A 7,535-nucleotide genomic window follows, 5' to 3' on the forward strand; every position below is an offset into this window, starting at 1 on the left:
AGGCTCCCACCCAATATCTATTGAATCAGAATCTGATCCCCAAGGGATTCAAGAGCACCATGCTGGAGACACATTCTCTAGTCTGGTATTTCCCAGACTTCCATCATTGGCAGATTCCCTTTGGGGGTGTAGCCATTTTTCAGCACCACCCACACTCTGTTACTAACAAATATTTTAAAATTATTTTACATTGACATTATGTAAATGTCATATCCTAAGCCTTATCCTATGCGGTAATATGCAGTCTGTCAATAGTTTATTCAGCAAGGCAGAAAGAAATACATTCTTCAATAAGTGTTGAAGGTCTAAGTGGAAAAAAAAATATGTTGGTGCACATTAAAATAAACAAGCAACCATCAAAGTAAAATAATTCTCCATCTATCATCTAAAATTAACTCAAACACCACCAGGGGTACACCTAGCCCACTTCGGCAAACACAGCCCTGGGCTATTTTGTAGCTGAATTAGAAGACATCTCCACAATTCCAGACCCTGTGTCCCCGGTCTGGGTCTGCTCCCACCCACCATAGTTGCCTTGTGAGGTAGATGCATTTGTCTGCAAAACACAGACGGTTTTGGAAGATGGTGGGAGGCAAAAAACCTGGGTTCTGGCCCTGCACCATCCCTTAATAACTTGCCAAATCACATCTCTCTTTGGGACTCATTTTTGTGGGTTAGCTGATCTCAAGTTTCCCTTTCAGATCTCACAAAAGGACGTAATACCTGAGAGCAGAGGCTCTGCAGTCAGAACGACTTCGGGTTGAAATTAAGTCTCCATGATTTGCTAATTTCACCAAGTCTCCATTTTCCTCATCTATAAAATGGGAGTGATAAACGTACATAACACCTATATCAGAGGATTTTTGCAAGCATAAAGAAAAGGATGGCTGAAAAATGCTTAGACTGAAATCTAGCACATAGTGTCCAATAAAAAAAATATAGCTATTAATGTTTTTTCTCGGCCTCCAAAGTAATAATAGCTAATATTTATGGGGTATTTAATATGTAGCAGGCACTGTATGAAGCACTTTACACTGTCATTTTATCCTCACAATAACCCAATGAGGTAGGAACTCCTACTCTCCCCATTTTATAGATGAGAGAAGTGAGGCACAAAAAAGGGTAAGCCACTTGCTCCAAGTCCTATACTCCATAGGTGGTGCAACTGGATTTGAGGGCAGGTCACTGGGGACTCGAGAGCCAGTGTCCCTAACCCAAACTCATTCTGTCTTTCTGTAAAATACTGGTCAACACATAGACTTGGTCAATTCAACAAATATGATGGGATCCTGGCAAAGCAATTCCCAGCACAGGTGAATGCTTAGGGAATGTGAGCTGGTCTTATTACCATTAGCTCTACTCTACTATTATTTATTGAGCCTTCACATCTGAACAGGACCCTAATAGGCATCGGGATGTCCATCCTATCCTGCAGTTATGGTGAGCATCTCTTTATTTTTTTAAGTTTTTTTTTTATTCTTAAGTGTAACATACATTAAAAAATGAACAAAATGGAACTACACAACTCACTATAATCTCCACGTAAACAGCCATGTATCCATCACTCTGTTGCCTCAGAAGCTCCTAGACACTTTCTCTCCCTCCTCCTCAAATATAACTAGTATACCAGGCTTTCTCATCCTCAACACTATATACATTCTGGGTTCTGGGGGTTGTCCTGTACGTTGTGGGATGTTTAGCAGCCTCCCTGGCTTCCACATGCTAGATGCCTATAGCACCTTCCCCAAATGGCAACAATAAATGGCAGCAATTTCTCTAGACATTGACAAGGGTCCCTTTGGGGGCAAAATCATTCTGGGTTAAGAATCACTACACTATCATGACCTTTCTGGTAACCACATTCTTGCTTTCCTTTTTACTTTAACCACACAAGCATCCATCCTTAAATGTTACATTTAATCTTGCCTGGTGAAAGGAATGCTTTATCTATTAAAAAGACCTCTAATCATGGTCCCCTAAAATAGTCTATGTGAGGTGACCATATAATTTATCATCCAAACTGGAGGCGGAGGCATTAACCAGGACTGACCCGGGCAAGCCAGCATGATCCTTCCCCTACTTCGAGGGAACCTCTGCTGTGAGTGCACATTATCTCCACAGCCGCACACAATTAGGGCCCCCTTACCCACTGGATAATTGTACACGAAGTGGCAGAGGATAATTAAAAGCAGCACATCCCCAAGGGCAGAGTAACATAGACCCAGATAAATATCTCAAGGCTGACGAGCTGTGGAGCAGAAAACTCACTGGCCTTGGCCCTCAAGGAGGTGTATTCTTCAGACAATTTGCTGAAAGACACCACTTAAACAACTACTTTCACTACATTAGTGCAGCCAAGTGATTAAAATAAACGCCGCCTTCCAAGATTCGTACATAAACGCAAGAAGGGTCAAGACCACCCCTTGTAAGAGGTTTAGGGTCTGTAGTGGATTTTTAATCAATACATCTGCCTTTTTTTCCCTCAGTGCCATTGTGAAGCAGAGCAACCACTGTCAATTTGACCTGTTCTGCATTGTGATCTCCTAAGTCCTGGTATTGACTAGGTTAAAAGTGACAGCTAAGGCTTTCCTTGCATACATGAGAAGTCATATTGATAACCTATTTGCCTCAGTATAATTCAGTTCAGCCTCCATTCTTTCTGGCATCACAGAGAACAGAAATCACCTTTCACTGAGTCAGACACTTGTACGTTTCAACAAATGTGTATTTGATTTCCTCAGCATCCTTTTCCCCTTTATCCAGCAACTGTATTTATCTGGAGGTCCAGCCCTCTGCCATCCACAGTCCATGTGGTCTGGGTGAGATTCCACCACAAGGCAAAGACCTCAACTTTTGCAGAAGTCATTTGGCACAGGGCTTCCCTCCAAACCATGCCAATCAGGCCAGTCAGAACTAGTTTTGAGACTTTTTGTTCAACACCTGGGCAAAGGAGGTCTATCCTTTTTTGTTGGACTTAAACCGAAAATCGTGTAAACTAGCAACTGCTATAGTCAGCTAGTCACCCAACAGGGACCCTATACCCAGAGGAAAAAAGAGGAAGACAGAGCTGAAGACCCAAAGAAAGAAATCAGATTCTGAAGTCATTGTTTAGCCCTGAGCAAGATGCACTTGGGGCCAGTTCTAAGTATGTATCTTTCAGTAATCTGAACCTGTATATATGAAAAAAATTTACATATATCTGTATAGATATGTATCTCCTAATTCCAGTTGAATTGGGTGTTTGTCACTTATTATGAAAATACACCCTGTGGCAGTAGCTTTCCACTTTTTAGACAGCAACTCATGGTAAGAATTACATTTTATACTGCAACCCAGAATGTGCATGCAGCCCCAGATACAGAACTGACTCAAAGTTTCATGAAACTACAGAACACTTACTAACATATGACGATGCTGATATTTTCTGTCCTGTTATACTTTAAAAAAAAAATACTGGTTGCAGCCCACTAAATCGATTTCATGACCTTCATTTTAATGTTTATTTATTTTGGAGAGAGACAGAGCTAGCGGGGGAAGGGGTGGAGAGAGAGGGAGACAGAGAATCCAAAGCAGGCTCTGTGCTACCCACACAAAGCCCGATGCGGGGTTTGAACTCATGAACCGTGAGATCATGACCTGAACTGAAACCAAGAGCTCAACCGCCTGAGCCACCCAGGCGGCCCTCATGAACTTCATTTTAGAAAACACTGCTTTGTGCGATTAGCTTAAAAAAGGATCGTACCAGAAAAAAATGAGATAAGAAACATCATGATAATTTTGGTCAATCTGATCATTGAGGAAAATAGGATTTGGCCCCTAAATCAAGCATCTAGCAATAGAAAACTGCTACCTTACCATTTCTGACTACCTAGGACCCATGTTTACCAGAAGAGGAAAGAGAAATCTTAATGACCCAGAAATAAATAAATTACTTTTTAAAAAAAGCATCTTCTAAAACAAAATAAAAATCATATCTAAAAAGAGAGAGATGAGAGATACATTGAGAAAAAAAGAGAGAGAGAGACAGTCTTAACTGGTCTTAACTGGTGAGCTGAGTTATATGATTTATTTATCTATAGGCTGAAGATAGCAATTCCAGTGAGCCTCAGCAGTTACTGAGTATGTAAAAATAATGTGTTCATGATAAGATCAGATCTCTGGGGCAGATGTAGAGGGAGGCAGGGAGATAGGAAGAGAGAGGGAGGAAGGGAAAGAGATGGAGAGAGAGAGAGAGAGAGAGGTCACTTGCAGTGCAAGCATCAACCCTTCACTGATGTGTGTACTGGTGTGTAAGATAACTATGAAGAGTTCCTGAAATTTTAGACAATCACTGCAGGCTCTGTATAAGACAGGGTATTTTTTTAACTGTTTTCCATGTACCTTATTTGTATTGTCAGTTAGCCAAAACTTCCTTTTTGTCTGCTCAAAGCAATGCAGAATCTTGATTAAATCTGTGAAATCAAATGGAGAACAAGGATTCTCATGCTGGCTAGAAACAGGCCAGTGACGACAGTAAACAATACTGAGAAAACTTTAGCTGCTTTTACACTCTGGAGTGGCTGTAGCTTTAACTCCCCCGAAATTATTCTACATTATTAGGCTCAAGCACAACTGTCTGCCTGTTTGAGAAGTCAAGAACTGTCCTGCCACTAAGAGGAAAATTTACTCATCTCCAAGCAGGGTGAGGTTTAAGGCAATCACTTGCATAACCCAGGAGAAGCGACTTCTGAGATTTTCCCAGCAACAATGAAACTCAAACCTCACTAAAATGGCATTTTAGGTAGATTTCTTCATTTTCCCTCATTATATTTTTCAAATACATTCCACCTGCATTACTGAATTTAAGCAACAGAAGTGTCTGATTAATATTTGCAGATGTCATAAAGAAGTGATTAACCTCTCCTGGGCAGTAAGTCCTTGGAATTGCCTGAGTTCTTCTGGCCCTCTTTTAGGAAATGTAAGCACTGTTCAAATGTGTGTGTGCGTGTGTGCGTGTGTGTGGTTGTGCTTTACTTGTTATTACAAAATTCTCAGATATATAAAAAAGAAAAAAGCATCATAGACTTATCAATATAACCATCACCTAGTTTGTGACATTTAATTTAGAGACCAAAATATATACTGAGTATTTACTTTAGGTCAGTCACCATCATGTTATGTAATCTAATAAAAAATATATGAGGGACTTATTGTTACTACTATTATTTTCTTCCTCATCATTAATGCCATTACAGCACATCCCCTTTAGAGGCATTGTCATGGTTAAGAGCCCGGCATCTGGAATCAGATGTCTTGTAAACTCCAAATTACCAGTGTGACTTACAGCAAGCTACTTAACCTCCCTCTGCGCTCAGCTTACCACTCCATGGACTATTTATAATGCCCAAAACGTGCCCACTGGGATGCCCGACACACAATAAGCTGCCAACCACCATTCTTAACAGCATGTGTATGGCACATGAAAGTGCCGCCTGAGGAGGTTAAGTAAGGTGAAGCTGCTTTTCTTCTCCTCCAGATATTTGATTTGGAAGCTCCACAGATGCATTCTCTTTAGGACGGGAGGCAGCATGTCAGGGATTGCCTTAAAACCTTGCACACATCCTCCAAATTGGTTGGTAAATTTCTGGGGCAAACACTAGCTAACCTTTGTGGATCCACCAGCTTTCCGGAAAGCCTGCTGCTGTCAGCACTCCGCAGTCTTTCTTCTGAAGGGGCCACCTTCCAGACGCAGCCGTCTGGGCACCGGCAAGCAGACCAAGTTGGTTTGCAAAAGTTCAGAGGAGTTGGCTCTGGTATGTTTACAAGTCCTAGCAGATCGCAGGAATGTTCGGGATAATTATTACCCCACCCAGGAGCGCCCAGCCCAACCCTCTCACATCTGGAAGGAAGCGTCCACACAAAGGAGAGCGCGAGAGACCTCCTCCTGCGGCTGCTTTCTCAGGCTCGGGGAAGATTTCAGACCAGCTCTCACCCCTTTTGTCAACAACACCAACCACTGCTCAGTAGTTTCTTTCAGAGCATAGGGCATTCAATGCAAAGGAAGAGTTTACCTTCCAGTCCCAACCGAATGACATTTCCCAAAAACATCATCTTTGTCCCCTCCCCCGACACGCGCGCGCGCACACACACACACACACACACACACACGAAGGTGAAAGGTGAAATACTCCAGAAAATTGATAGAGGGCGATCCACACGCACACAGCCTTTCCAACAGAGAAGCGGCTAGGATCAGACACGCCTAGTTAAAAGGGGCAGACAAACCAAACCCCAAGTATCCTCTCCTAACGCCAGTCCTTTCCCCGCCTTTTGAAAGTATCTGGGATTCATCAGCGTTTCTCCCACCTCCCACGAACGCGCAACAACCAAAGCACATGGTCCCTGGCGGCGCGTTTACAAACCCCACCAGCGCCAACGCCTCGAAACCGCCAAACTTCCTGTCCCCACACCACCAAAGCGCTCAAAGCGCCGCGCCAAGTGCCCCAGAGCCTCCAGCGGAGGCAGCCGGAGCCCAGGAGCCGTGGGCGGGGTTTCCTGCCCGCGCGAGCGCCGGAGCCCCGCACCTCCGCTGGGGGTCCCCGGACGCGCGCTGCGCCCGAGGCGCACGCTCAGCGCCCGAGGTGGCCGCCGCTCGCGATCGCACACCCCCCACCCCCCGCAGCAAGCTGGGCACCCCTGGCAGTCGCCCCCCTACCTGCTCTGCTGCCTCCTGGCTCTGGGGCTGCCGACCGCTACTTTATTGTCTCGGTGGCTCACCGCGCGGGACCTGGCGACCGGCTCGGAGCCAGCCGTGCAAGCAACTCCGCCCTGCGCAGCGCCTTCCCGGGCGCCTGCCTTCCTCTTCCTTCTCCTCTCGGCCCAAGCTCCTGCTCAGCACGTGAGCCGCGCAGCCCGACTCCCGGGCTCGCTGGACAGCCGGCGCCCGCCGCATCCCCGGCCCGGGGCCGCTCGTCGCCCCCGCCGCCGCTCGCCGCGCGTCCTCGCTTTGATCCACACTTAACAGCTGTGCCCCGGCCGCCTGCCTCGCGTCCTCCCGTCCTTCCGTCCTGCCCGCCCGCCCGGCCTCGCTGTCAGCCCCGGCTCCCGGCTCCTCTCTCCCCAGCTGCCCCCTCCCGCCGCCTCTCCGGGGGGCTGGGGCGGCCGCTGCCAATGAGACTCGGCTGATGCGCTGTTCCGGCCCAGTCATTGTATCGGGAGGGGAGGAAGGGGAGGGGAGCGGGAGGAAGGGAGGAGGCGCCCTCGGCCCCCGCCGCGCGGCTGCGGGCTGGGCTCGCCTTCCCCGACAGAGAAAAGGCGCTGGTGCCAAGGGGCGCGGAGCGGCTGGCGCTGCCGAAAGTGGGGGAAAGGGAGGGGGCGCGAGCCCGCGCCTCTCCATCTCTGGTTCTGAGTCAGAAAAGCGCGGGGAGGGACTCTGTTCGCCTCCCGGGCTTCAAACATCCCAAGCCCTCGCTGACCTTAGAATAAAGGGGATGAGGCATGGGCGGCCGCGGGAGGCTGGGGATCTAATCTGGAACGGGAGTGGGTCTGGCTAAGGA

The 7,535-nt window shown here is 46.9% G+C and overlaps 1 protein-coding gene across 2 annotated transcripts in view; it reads right to left on the reverse strand.

The window, feature by feature from the left end:
* FRMD4B (FERM domain containing 4B) overlaps positions 1–7,141 on the reverse strand; it is a 321,761-nt gene extending 314,620 nt beyond the window's left edge. For both annotated transcript variants that reach the window (XM_078442821.2, XM_078442822.2), the window contains exon 1: positions 6,695–7,141. The gene's annotated coding sequence lies outside the window, so the exon portion shown is untranslated. The remainder of the gene's footprint in view (positions 1–6,694) is intronic.
* Positions 7,142–7,535: the final 394 nt, after the last annotated feature.

This window comes from Panthera onca, chromosome A2 (assembly GCF_046562875.1).
Source record: "Panthera onca isolate mPanOnc1 chromosome A2, mPanOnc1 haplotype 2, whole genome shotgun sequence".
NCBI lineage: Eukaryota > Metazoa > Chordata > Mammalia > Carnivora > Felidae > Panthera > Panthera onca.